Here is a 13,299-nt window from a genome sequence, read left to right on the forward strand (position 1 = left end):
ATGTGGAATGAAGGATATCATTGCTGATGTCAGATGGATCTTGGCTGAAAGCAAAGAATACCAGAAAGATGTTTACTTGTGTTTTATTGATTACACAAAAGCATTCAACTGTGTGAATTATAAATTATGGATAGCATTATAAAGAATGGGAATTCCAGAACACTTAATTGTACTCATGAGGAACCTGTCCATAAACCAAGTGGCTGTCATTTGAACAGAACAAGGCGATGTTGCAGGGTTTAAAATGGAAGGATGTGTGTCAGGGTCATATCCTTTCACCATATTTACTCAATCTGTATGCTGAGTAAATAGTCAAAGAAGCTGGACTATCTGAAGAAGAACACAGCATCAGGATTGGGGGAAGACTTATTAACAACCAGCAACATGCAGACAACACAATCTTGCTTGCTAAAAGTGAAGATGACATGAAGTGTTTTACTGATGAAGATCAAAGACTACAGTCTGTAGTATGCATTTCACTTCAACATACAGAAAATGAAAATTCTCATAACCAGAACAATGAGCAACATCATGATACATGATTGAAAAGATTGAAGCTGTCAAAGATTTCATATTACTTGTTGCCACAGTCAACACCAGTGGAAGCAGTAGTCAAGAAATCTGACGTTGTATAGCACTGGGCAAATCTGCTGCAAAAGACCTCTTTAAAGTATTAAGAAGAAAAGATGTCTCTTTGAAGACTAATGTGCACCCAACTCAAGCCATGATATTTGCACTTCTTATGCATGTGAAAGCTGGGCAATGAATAAGGAAGACCAAAGAAGAGTTTATGCTTTTGAATTGTGATGTTGGTGAAGAGTACTGAAAATACCATGGACTGCCAAAAGAACTAACAAATCTGTCCTACAAGAAGTGTGACCAGAATATTCCTTAGAGGCAAGAATGGACAGACTTTGTCTCTTCTACTTTGGTCATGTTGTCAGAAGGGACCATTCCCTGCTTGGTAAAGTGGAGGGACAGAGGAAGAGGAAAATACCCTAAACAAGATGGATTGACACAATTTCTACAACAATGGGCAAGGTATAGGAAAGATTCTGAGGATGGTGCAGGAATGGGCAATGTTTCTTTCTATTGTACATGGGATCACTATGAGTCGGAGCTGACTTGACAGCACCTAACAACAACAGTGCCTTGGCTTTCTCAGCTGCTAAATGAGGGTAGTAAGACTGTTTGCCTGATAGGATTGTTGTGAAGAATACATAGGAGAGTTCCAAGTTACAGTAAACGTGTATATGCTTCTTTTTCCCTTTTCTTCTTCCTCCTCCTCCTCTTGATCTTAATAATTTTTGCTTCTGACATGACATATGAAGAAATCTATTTTTGAAAGCCTATTATTTTCCTATAGAATCTAAAAGGTAGAAAAGTACATTAACAATGATATTTTTTCCTGTAGCATTTACAGTCTCTCAGAAAACACCCAGATTTGCTTAAAGAATCAGAATATTAAGAAAGAGCTATGATGCAAAATGGTACAGTTAAAATGGACAACTCTCTGACAGTTCTTCAAAAAATTAAAAACAGCTACCATACGACTCTGCAATTCCAGTCCTAGGTGGAATAGAACTTAAAAGTCTAAGGAACTTAAAAGTGGGAACACAAACATATGTACACCAGTGTTCATTGCAGGATTGTTTAAAATGGCCAAAAGGTAGAAACAACTTCAAAGACCATCAACAGATGAACAGATAAATAAAATAAAAATAAAATATAAATAAAAAACACTTCTTTTAATCACTTGGTGCTGTTTCTTAGCTCAGATCTTCCTGGAACCACTACCCAAAATCATTGCCATAGAACTGTAGCTGGGTGAGTCTCCATTCCCATTAACAAGAGGTACAGCTAAAGAAAGGTGAAAGAAAAGGAAGAAGTCCAACTCCTATGAAAACTGGCAGATGTCTTGGTTCTCTAGTGCTGCTATAACAAAAATACCACAAGTCAATGGGTTTAACAAACAGAATTTTTTCTCTTACTGTTTAGGAGGCTAGAAGTCTGAGTTCAGAAAACTAGCATTAGGGGCCTGGTCGAGACCCCTTGACCTTGGGTTTCAGGTCTGCCTCTTGTTCCAGGCCAAGTGGAGCAAGCTAAAGGTTTCTTCTGACTTACATAGTTGCTCACTACAGAGGCTGCTGAACCCAAGATCAATAGGTAAAATGGCATAATCCCAAGATTGGCAGGAAACACAGCAGGCCACTGCTTCAAGTCCAAGCACAATCCTAAAATTGGCAGACAACACCACAGGCTACTGGTTATCCAAATGCACCAAAAAGCGAGAGACCTTCCTCAAAACTTCCTCATACATACTGGAAGAAGGCCACACTCGGAAGAAAACTAATTAGTTGCTCAAAGCAGATTCCATCATGGAGTTAATTACACATCCAATTTTATCATGGAGAATAACTGCATCCAGCTGCCAAGCTACTCAAAGTCCCAGCCCAGCCAAGTTGGCACACTACCTTAACTATTGGTGGAGAATATCTGAATTTCTGAAGCCCTTACAGTAACATGGGAATATATGGTGTGTAAGATCTAGAATACCATTAGTATAGAATTAAGGTTATTATTCTTTTTCAGGTGTAACACAGTGTACAAAAGCATTTTCTAGCTGGCTGGGAACCCACCCAATTGCTAAGATAAAAATATCAGGTCCAAATAACTGACTTGTGAATTAACTCTTGGAATACAAGTAATTCATAAGTTGGAGTCTCTTATCTGCTCTTGTTCATTTGTGTAAATTCGGTAATGTTAATGTGTGTATGCATACATGTTTCTGTGTATAAAAAGGAGAAATGGAGGTTATAAATAATTTGTTTGTAAGTGTGACAAAGAATACAAGATCTGGATATCAGACTGGAACCAAGCCGTGGCAAAACAATTTATTAGATCTGTGACCTTAGGTGGATTCCTGACATTTTCTTTGCCTTAGCTAAGAATTCCTCATTATATTGTTGTTGTGAAGAGTATACAAATAAGTTAATAGGTGCCTGATCCATAGAAAATGTTCAATAAATATTAGTTAACAAGGAGAGGTCGCTATGATGGGTCTGACTCGACGGCATATAACAACAACAACAACATTATTCTTGTGATTGTTGTTGCTGTTAATGTTTCATGGCCTTACATTTTAAGAGACTAATAAACCAAGTAAAAAGGACACAGACATTTGTACATATGTTCTTGTAATACTGTCTGCTTCCTTAAAAACTGTTGGTTTTACTAAGAACCAACAAAGGTTGTATGCTTCTTGCTTGCTTATACAGAGAAATTGAGGGACAAACAGACTAGTTTTAAAATGCCTAAAATTAATGCATGTCCTAGGAGTTGACATGGAAATAAATTGAGAAAATATGGACTGTCCTTCAACATCTCAAGGCACCTTGCTTTAGTCTTACCACTTTATACCCATATCTGGGAGATTTTAAGTGTAAAAAGAAAAACAAATAAATGAAAGTAGAATATCACACTTTCCTGCCTTCTCTCATTTCCAAACTCTTACTTAAATAAATTAACTAAAGTAGCTCTGGTGGAGTAGTGCCTAAGATATTTGCCTGCTAACCAGAAGGCTGGAGGTTCAAACCTACCAGCATCTCCTCAGAAGGAAGATTGGCAATATACTTCCATAGTGATATTGCCTTGGAAACCTAAAAAGGAGTTGCTATGAGTCAGATCTGACTTGAGGACAGTAAGTAGATGCCACAATATGTTAAAACGTATTATCATTTTAGTATGGATATTAGGAACCTTGTAACAAAGTGGGAAGGGAATTTGAGGTTGTATTTGGAAAACTTCTGAATTCTTGAATCTGATGAATGATGAAATGTAGACTTCCATCACCATCTCTTTAGAGATACAGCGAAGAATTTTACAAAAAATGTTTTATGTGAAATTTTTCATTAAATCTAAACAAGAATAATTTATTACATTTTATTTTATTTTTAAATGGAATGGAACACATGAAAATTAATATCCTGGGTGTTAGTGAACTGACATGGACTGGCAATTTTGAATCAGACAATCATATGGTCTACTATGCTGAGAATGACAAATTGAAAAGGAATGGCATGTTCATTGTTCAAAAGAACATTTCAAGATCCACCCTAAAGTAAAACACTGCCAGTGACAGGATAAATCCATACTTCTACAAGGTAGACCAGCTAATAAAACGATTATTCAAATTTACACACTAATCACTAAAACCAAAGATGAAGAAATTGAAGATTTTTACCAACTTCTTCAGTCTGAAATTAACCAAACACAATCAAAATGGATTGATTACTGGTGATTTGCATGCAAAAATTGGAAACAAAGACACATCTGTAGTTAGAAAATATGGCCTTACTGAGGGTGGGATTGCGTGACAGAATTTTGCAAGACCAATGACTTATTCATTGCAAATACTTTTTTTTCAACAGCATAAACAACAACTATACACGTGGACCTCACCAGATGAAATATTGAAAATTCAAAGGACTGCCACAAGAACACATAGTGCCTAAGGCATTTGACTGCTAGCCAGAGAGATGGTGGTTCAAATGCACCAGCCACTCCTTGAAGGAAGGTTGGGCAATCTACTTCCATAGTGATACCACCTCAGAAACCCAAGGAGGGGTCTCTATGAGTTGGTCTGACTCAACGGCAGTGAGTTTTGTTTTTGGTTTGGCCAGAAAAATGAAAAAAATCTGTCCTGGAAGAAGTGAAGACAAATGCTCCTTAGGAGTAAGAATGGCCACACGTCATCTTACCTACTTTGGTCATGTGGTCAGAAGGAACCAGTCCCTGGAGAAGGATAACATGTTTGGTAAAGTAGAGGGTCGGTGAAAAAGGGGAAGACTCTCAATGAGATTGATTGACAGTGGCTGCAATGATGGCCTCAAGCATAGAAACAGATGTGAGAATGGCACAGGACCCAATACTGTTTCATTCTATTGTACGCAGATCAGGTCACTATGATTCTCAGCCAACAATAACAACAATTTCTTTTTAAAGAGATACATTTTTTAAACATGTGATGCTATGACTAAGAAAACAACAGTGCATAGTCTAGGGTAGTGTGTTGAACAACAACATACTTTGTTTTCTTTGGATTGCTTAAATATTGTAGCCCACACCTTTCTCCTCCATCTCTCACCCCACCGGTCCCTCAGGGTGATTTAATTGAATACTAATGTGCCTGCAAGTAGCTTACCAGAATGGTTTGTTGTCATATTTTATAAATAAGTACTAGACATTATCATATGAAAACAGAATGTCCAAGTCTGGTTTTAATCTCAACATTCCATCTGTTGTTTAAACAGAAAGAAGTGGTCATTGGTATATCAATCTGTGGCATATTTTAATAAATGTAAAGACAATGCCTTCAGATGGTTAACTCAATTACAAATGAGGAGCAGATGAAGAAGTGATGTCTTTTCCCATTATATCCCAAAAAACAGAATAATAATTCATTTGATAATATATACCAGTCAAACTCACCAAATCTTCTTTTTTAAAGAGCTAGTGTTTGTTCACAGAATTTTTTATGGTGTATTTAAAAATATTCCAAAATTCTTCTGTTTTTATGTGACAATTCCTACTATTTATTTATACTTTTTCATGTCTTAAGAAATTTAAATCATCAACCATTAAACTTATTATTGGCTGTATTATTCCAATCTGCAGCTTCATGTAGATTAGATAAAATGAAAACACTAGTCCTTAAGCAAACCAATAAGCAGTCTTTCTTGTTTATCATGCATTCAACTAATTAAAAACAAACAAATGAATAAACACAAATTTATTTCCTCAGACTCTTAATTTTGTATTCTATTTACCTAGTTCAATGCTCTGACTTATTTACCAATATAGATATATTAATAAAAAGTTCATGGAGTTTTTTTGGGGGGGTTGTTTTTAGAAAGAATAGCCACTCTATTGGCTATTTCCAAAAACAAATATATTGAACACTGAAGCATGTGCATATAATACTGTAGCAGGAAGATGATTTATAGCGAAGTTAAATAAACAGTTTTTCATGTTGAACAGTGAGAATCCAGAGATTTTAAATTAGGTACAGTTCCTAGGGTATTATATTCAAGGAATACAAATTATTATCTTATTTTTATTATGATGATCTGTGAAATCATTCCTTTATCAAACAGAAGGATAGAAAAATAATATTTATAATTGCAAATACAACTTCCCTGTTGAAAATAGTTGTGACACCATAATATTGTCCTTATAGTGAAAATGGAAGTTATTGTTTAAATATATTCTATAAAAAACATAATTTTGTTAATTTTTAGAAGACAAATTCTGATGTTCTGTCATAGAAGGCCACTTTTTCTGGGGGGAAAAAATTCTTCAAATGGTTATTTCTGTCCCAAGCCTGTACTATTCTTTCTATGGTCAAATGAATAAAGTTGAAAGACCTCAAGGGAATTTCTTCTTCAATAAAGTAATATTTTCTTGACCAATGGTTCTTGCATTATCCTAAAATGTCTTGTCATATAAAATGGATATTTTTCATGCAAAGCTCACAATTCTTGGTGACCATCATGTTTGGTTCATTCATTTTATAACACAAATGAAATGTGATGTCCAATATTGGAATTATTGTGCAATAATTCAAAATTGTTAACATTTTCTCTCTGCTAAAAATAATGATAATGGGTGAATAGGTGAAGCCTAAAAAATATTTTTCCTCCGTCTCCTCCTCTAAAACATTTGCAATGTTTAGAATAACACTACAAATTCATGCATTGATTATGTTATTCACAAATGTTAATTAAATGGTCTTATTCTGAACATAGAGCTATGAATAAATTAGAGACTATATTAACAGAGCTTCATGTGGATTTATAATGCTGGAAATATAAATCTTATTTCTTCTTCCCTTCAGTGATTGAGACTTTTGTTATTGCTAAGAGATGAACCAGAATCATTTCCTGCCAAACAGGCTACCTGTATAAGGTGCATAAAAACAATAAGTAGTAGCCAGGAGTCTTTCTCACTTTATAATGACAAGCTTCCTTTATTTCCCCTAAAAATCAATTCCAGTGGCCATGTTTGTGTAATTCTGCCTTCAATATTGTTGAGGAATGTGCTTGACTCTGAGGAGACTTGGGAGAAATGCGTAGAATTGACTGAGAGATAATTATTCCCCACATATCACCACTCTATTTTGTTCCCCCTCCTTCTCAAGAAACAAATATTGAATTTAATATACTATGTGCTGAATTTGAAAAGAAAACCATTTGTATTGAACAAAACATTTAGAATGGAGAAAAGCATAATAACACTTGGTGAAATGCATCTAGTTCAGAAAATATTCAGTGATAGTGGGGTTTCCAGTGCATTAAAAATTATGGAAATATAAAGTTTCCTCCCATTGGCGTGAAGTTAAACTAACCAAGGGATGAGGTGGGTCACTTCTTGCTTATATTAAAAAGTGCAAATGCATTTCTACGGATGCAATAGAACCAACTTCAACACGCAAATAGAAGTTGTCAATTCCTGCCTTAGATTCATGACATAAGTGTGACTTTGGGGACTCTTATCAGAACTGAAATATGGCACTGAGGCAAAATACTGAAATAAAAGAAAGGGATAGCAGACAAAATATATTCTTGTTCCACAATAACTGACAATATCTTCTCATTTGCATGAAGATAGTAATTCCCAAAGCAGGAAAGATGCCAGCACTAAGCCTGAACTCATGTCCTTTCTGTGACTATGGCCAGATTGTTTGGAAAAGAGAAGGCTGCTTATTTCATTTGACTGCCTACAAAAGACAGCAGGAGACAACAGCAGAAGCTACCATGGAGTGCTTCCCTAAAGACAACTTTAGTGGTGAGATCTGACCTATCTATACTGTAATGACCAAATAAAAATAATAATGAGGATGCTATAGATAATAGTCAGAATTTCACTAGCTCTTTCAACCTGCTGGCCACTAAATGAAAGGCACTTATATATTATTTCATCTAATTCTTAAATTAACTCCATGTGGTAAGAACAGCAGACCAGCCTCATTCATGCATTTAACTTGCATACCAATTCAACACTACGCTAAGTATTTTTTTTTCCTCTATTTTATGAAAACTAAAATGCAGTAATGTTATATTTTGTATGTGTACCATCTTATATAACATATTCCCTCTCTATATTTATACATAACTGCTCTGGTGACATAGTGCATAAGGCATTTGACTGCTAACCAGAAGACTGGCGGTTCAAACCCACCAGCCACTCCTCGGAAGGATGGTTGGTCAATCTACTTCCCTAGAGATGCTGCAAGGAGGGGTCACTATGAGTAGAATTTACTCGAAGGCAGTGAGTTTGGTTTTTTTTCTTTTTTTTTTTTTTTTTTTGACTCTTGTCCAGAGCTGTATACCAAAAGCATGTACATAGCACTTCAAGATAATTTAAAGGGTTTTAGAAGGTACTTTTTATTCAGGTTTTACTTTGATTACTTATCTTATTCTGTCAGCACATCTCTGTAAAGTCATGATGAAAATAACAATGATTTGTCTTGACAGCCCATGAAGTGCTAGACATTTTTCTAGGCAATCTACATACAACTCATAGTAGTTACTTAAGGTTCTCATTCCTGATATCCCCATTTTCCAGAGGAAGAGAGGGATGCTGAATAACTTGTCCAGGATAACACAATTGATAAATCTTGAAACCAAGATGGAAACCCAGGCAGTATTACTGCAGAGATGACAAGCTTGACATTATCTTATACTGGCTCCTTTCTAATGGTACTATACTATCATCATTATCATTTTACAAATGCAGAGAACTAGTCTTAGAGAATCTTGGTAGGGCTGAGATTGAACCCAGAGGCCACACCTTCAAACATTACACTGGAATACAAGTTCACATGCCCCCTTCCTTGCCATGGAGCTACAGTTCCATTCATTCATAGCTACTGAATCATGTAGTGTATTTCCTTCCTCACAATGGGCAAATTATTTTGCTTCTTTTTCTCAGTTTCTCAAAAAGTAAAATTGAGGGAGCTCTCCTATGTCCTAGAAATCAGATTTAAATGATACTAAAGTGTTCCATGACCACACAAATACGAGTCCTGCTCACATATACCAGATTGAGAATGTGCCTATTTCTGATTATTCCTTGGTTTCATGTGTTTAAAAAAAAAAAAATCGTTTTAAGAAGAAACTAAATAATTTAAAATGCTGCAATGTGGACTGCAGAAGTTGTTTTCATATTGAATAATTCCACTATCTCTTTCAGAGTGAAACTTAAATCTGTTAGCACTGGAAAAGATAAATAAGCTCTCCTGAATCCTTTCCACCTTATGTGTGTACCCTAAGAGTTTACTTCTCATTAAATCTGTTAGTATCAGACTGTGGACATGTGTAGGCTGGATGAAGAAGAACTTTGAGCCACACAGTGGGGACAAACAACAGTGATTTGCTCTCTAGTGATGCTAGAACAGGAAAGGAAGAAACTGTATTTTGTGAGGCATTCACTGGAAAGATACTTTTAACCCCTTGTTCCCAACAGGATTTGAATTGAATTGAATTAAGCAGCTACTAAAAGGTGCTTTGAGATATGTAAAGAAAGATACTTCATGTCATAATCAAATGCAGCCATTGCTCAAAATGCTGTAAATTTTAAGGCTTTGAGTTGCATGGTGCCAGTGATACACTTGAAGCTACTCATGTTTTCTTTTGCTATGACTTCCTCTTGTATACCATAGTGGGAAAAACATGTTTCATAAAGACTGAATTGAAGGACAAGAGCAGCCAAGGACAAGGTTACCAACGACTGAGCCAACTCTTTATGGCAAGGTAATTACACAACATGTTTCTGTACTGACCCAATGATTCCAATATAGAATTGAAGTTTCATACCAATAGATATTTTTATTATTAATAGATAATGAATATCCATGTGCTAGATTGAAAAATGACCTCCACTTCTTAATGAGAGAAAACAGTGTAGGTATAAATTCAGGGATGGGAAACAAACCTGGGGAAATAAACTTCAGTTGTGGCTAAATGTTATGGTGATTTAAGCTAACTTTCATTAGCTACTATTTATCTACAGGTAAAATCTCATAGGAATCATGTCTCTCAATACGTGAAACTCAAATGTTAAGTGCAACAGCCTTGCCCATATCCATAAAAATAATGGCACTATCATGCATATGTATATATACACACACACCTTATAATGTTTTATATTGTGCTATGGGATTGTAAAACGATTTCACAGCAAGTGGCTTATTAAAACTCCGGCCGCCACACAGCATTCCTGTGCACTGGATTTTCAATTTTGTTGTCGTTCTTGATTCCCTTTTGCATATGTATTTGCCGGGAAAACCAATTACCAGATGGCACATGGTTATTTTTACATTTTGTATGGAGGGCTTCCAGCTGATAATTATGACATTACAGGAAGACTCCTATGCTTTGCATTAAGAATTTTTGGCAGAGACAGCCATAAGCTTTTCCATTTGACTCTCTACCTTCTGATGGATATATATTTATAAATTATTTCTGGATAACTCTCTTAGATATCAGAGAACAATTGCCTTTATTTTAAATGAGACTCCACCTGCATAAAATTCACAAAACAATAAACTTTTTGCCATTCTTTCAGCCTATCAGTAAACTAATGAATATTTAAAATTTTCTAGTTCAAGGTAACTCAGGATAAATTGTCATGGTGAACACACGTCAGAAAAGTCACATAGTCCAGTGGTCTCTGTGTGACCAAGGCTTTCAGACCTGTCAGGTGGCATCTATGTTACTGCATCCAGTCATTTTTTTATTAGCTCTCTTGCTTTAATGCCTCTGAGGGAGGTTTTAAGAGCGAGGCAGGGAGAAAAAGGGAGACTGAAAGCAAAGGTAATAGTACAAAATGACTATAATTACAATTATGTAGTAGTAATAAATCCAGAATTGCGATGTAACACACCAGAGTAGAGTCAGGCCTTATAAAACATTAGAATTAGAATTAATACATGATACTTTTGTTAGTATATCAACCCTCACCCCAAAATGCATCTCAGTTCCTAGAAAAACACAGTGTTGTGTTCCCACTATGCCCTCAACTTGGACACTTCTTTCCAATTACTTTCATTATGTAGACTATGTGAAATCCTATTTTCTTAAATTTCATCTATGCTTTCCTCTGGATTTACCTCCATTACAGGAAGTAGATTTTCCCCCTAAATACATGTAGTACTATTTGTAGTTGTTGTTATTTTTATTTTTTAATGTAAGAAAGTTTATTACAATGCCACCAAACTAATACGGTTTATATATACTATACATGTTAGGTAAATATTATTCTAGTATTAATGTTTGGAGTGGGCTGTTAAGAAGTGTTTTTAAACAGCTTAATTAAAATCAGAAAAATTTGCCAACTTGTTTTCCAGTTTCAATGATAAAAATAACATATTATGTGGTTGATATGAGAATTAGTCACTAGAGAATAAAGGAAGGACTCTGTAGGAATTTGCATGCTTCCAGACTGTATTTTCCTGCTCAACCCCCCTGAACATGAAGCATGTAGAATTTGGCACTGTAGTCTCTGATTTGCATTTAGCACATATATGTTAAGTTAATTAATCATGCTATGTCCTCCTACCCACCCCCAACAAATATAAATTAACTATTCAGTTAACCAATGGCAAAAATCACTAATTCTTTAAATAATATCCATACTAAGAATTTTCGTTTGATTCTATTTCTATCTTAGGTTAACAGATATTTACTGACAGTTAATCCATTTTGAGGATAACCCTCTCTCATCAAATATAATTTCTTTTTGTTTAATATAACAAAAAGAAAAGACATGTGCTGAATAAACTGAATCTATGCAAACTGATTGTTTATGTCATTAAAGTATCTCTTCTTCATTTTAAAAAGATAGTAGTAAAACTATGTTTATTGAAAGAAGCTCTTTATTAAGTTGATAGAGCCAAAAATTAGAAGCTGGTGGAAGTAATAGAAAAAAGTGTCACAACTGAATACTTGCTCATAATTTCTGGTATCAAAATAACTTCTAAAGTAATTACATATTTTCTATGGCTTGTGTCAGTGATTTGTGGTCAGTCTTAATACTGGTTCTTATTATGAGTGTGTATGTCTTTAATTCTTTTGTTGTTCTTAACCCCTATTCTGAAGATTAGCATTCTGCAACAATGAGCCCTTGGGCTATTTTGGCAAGTTTTACAATCATTGACTTAGAGCAGGGTTCTGATCAGTGTAGTACAAGGTTAAGATAATCCTTGCTCTTTCTGACATTTTTCTTCTCTCATTTTCTGTTAAGGAGGCAATCCGATGGCTGTGGAAGATTTTACAAGGGATGGAGTTTGAAAGTATTCTCTGAAACCACGTTAATGGAACAAAATAATGGGGAACCAACTGAGACTGAGGCCTAATTTAAAGTCACTTTGACAAATTAAAGCATAGCCTTTCACCCACAGCACTATATACCATACCCCCCTTTGTCTTTTCAGTTAACTTCTATAGATCCAGGCAACATTAAATATCAAAACACCTAAAAGTAAGCTCTGAAAATAAACCTTGGAAGAAACTTAAGATTAATACAGATATTGCCAAAATGGATAATGTATTTTTTGCTCAAATGGTGGCACTTGGAAGACAGGAAGAAAGCTCACATCTGATTGTTTTAAGAGAATGTTCTCCATACTAAAGGAGGTAAAGATGAAGCAAGGAGGCAATTATCAGTTATGAAAATGGCTAGAAAATGGAGCATCTAACCTGAAGGGTTAGAATTCCCATAAGAAAATTAATTGAAAATTAATTAGACAAAGACTTTTTTAAAACTGAAAATAAGTGATTACCATACTTTAATTTTGCAAGTTATCATTTAAATTAAATTGAAGTTTTTAAGTTTAAGACATGCAAAATGTTTTCCCTTTTTCTCTACTCACATCTCAAAGATAAAAACCAATAAACAAACCCACTGCCATCAAGTCGATTCTGACTCATAGTGATGCCCATTGGGTTTCCAAGGCAGTAAATCTTTGTGGAAGTAGATTGCCCAGTCTTCTTTCTGCAGAGTGGCTGGTGGGTTTGAATTGCCAACCTTCTGGTGTGCAATTAAATGCCTTAGGCACTGTGCCACCAGAGCTCCTTAAAGATAGTGTATGCAAATTGTGTTGCCCTATTTCTATTCCAAGATAAACTTATAAGGTTATCAAAATTATGGAAGAAAGAAAGAGGGAGAAAGGAAGGAAGGAAGAGAGGGAAGGAGGGAGGGATAAAGATAAATTCTTACCCATATATATATATGGTGCAT

This window comes from Orycteropus afer, unplaced genomic scaffold, assembly GCF_000298275.1.
Source record: "Orycteropus afer afer isolate SDZICR_OR568_19922 unplaced genomic scaffold, OryAfe1.0 scaffold00005, whole genome shotgun sequence".
Classification (NCBI taxonomy): Eukaryota; Metazoa; Chordata; class Mammalia; order Tubulidentata; family Orycteropodidae; genus Orycteropus; species Orycteropus afer.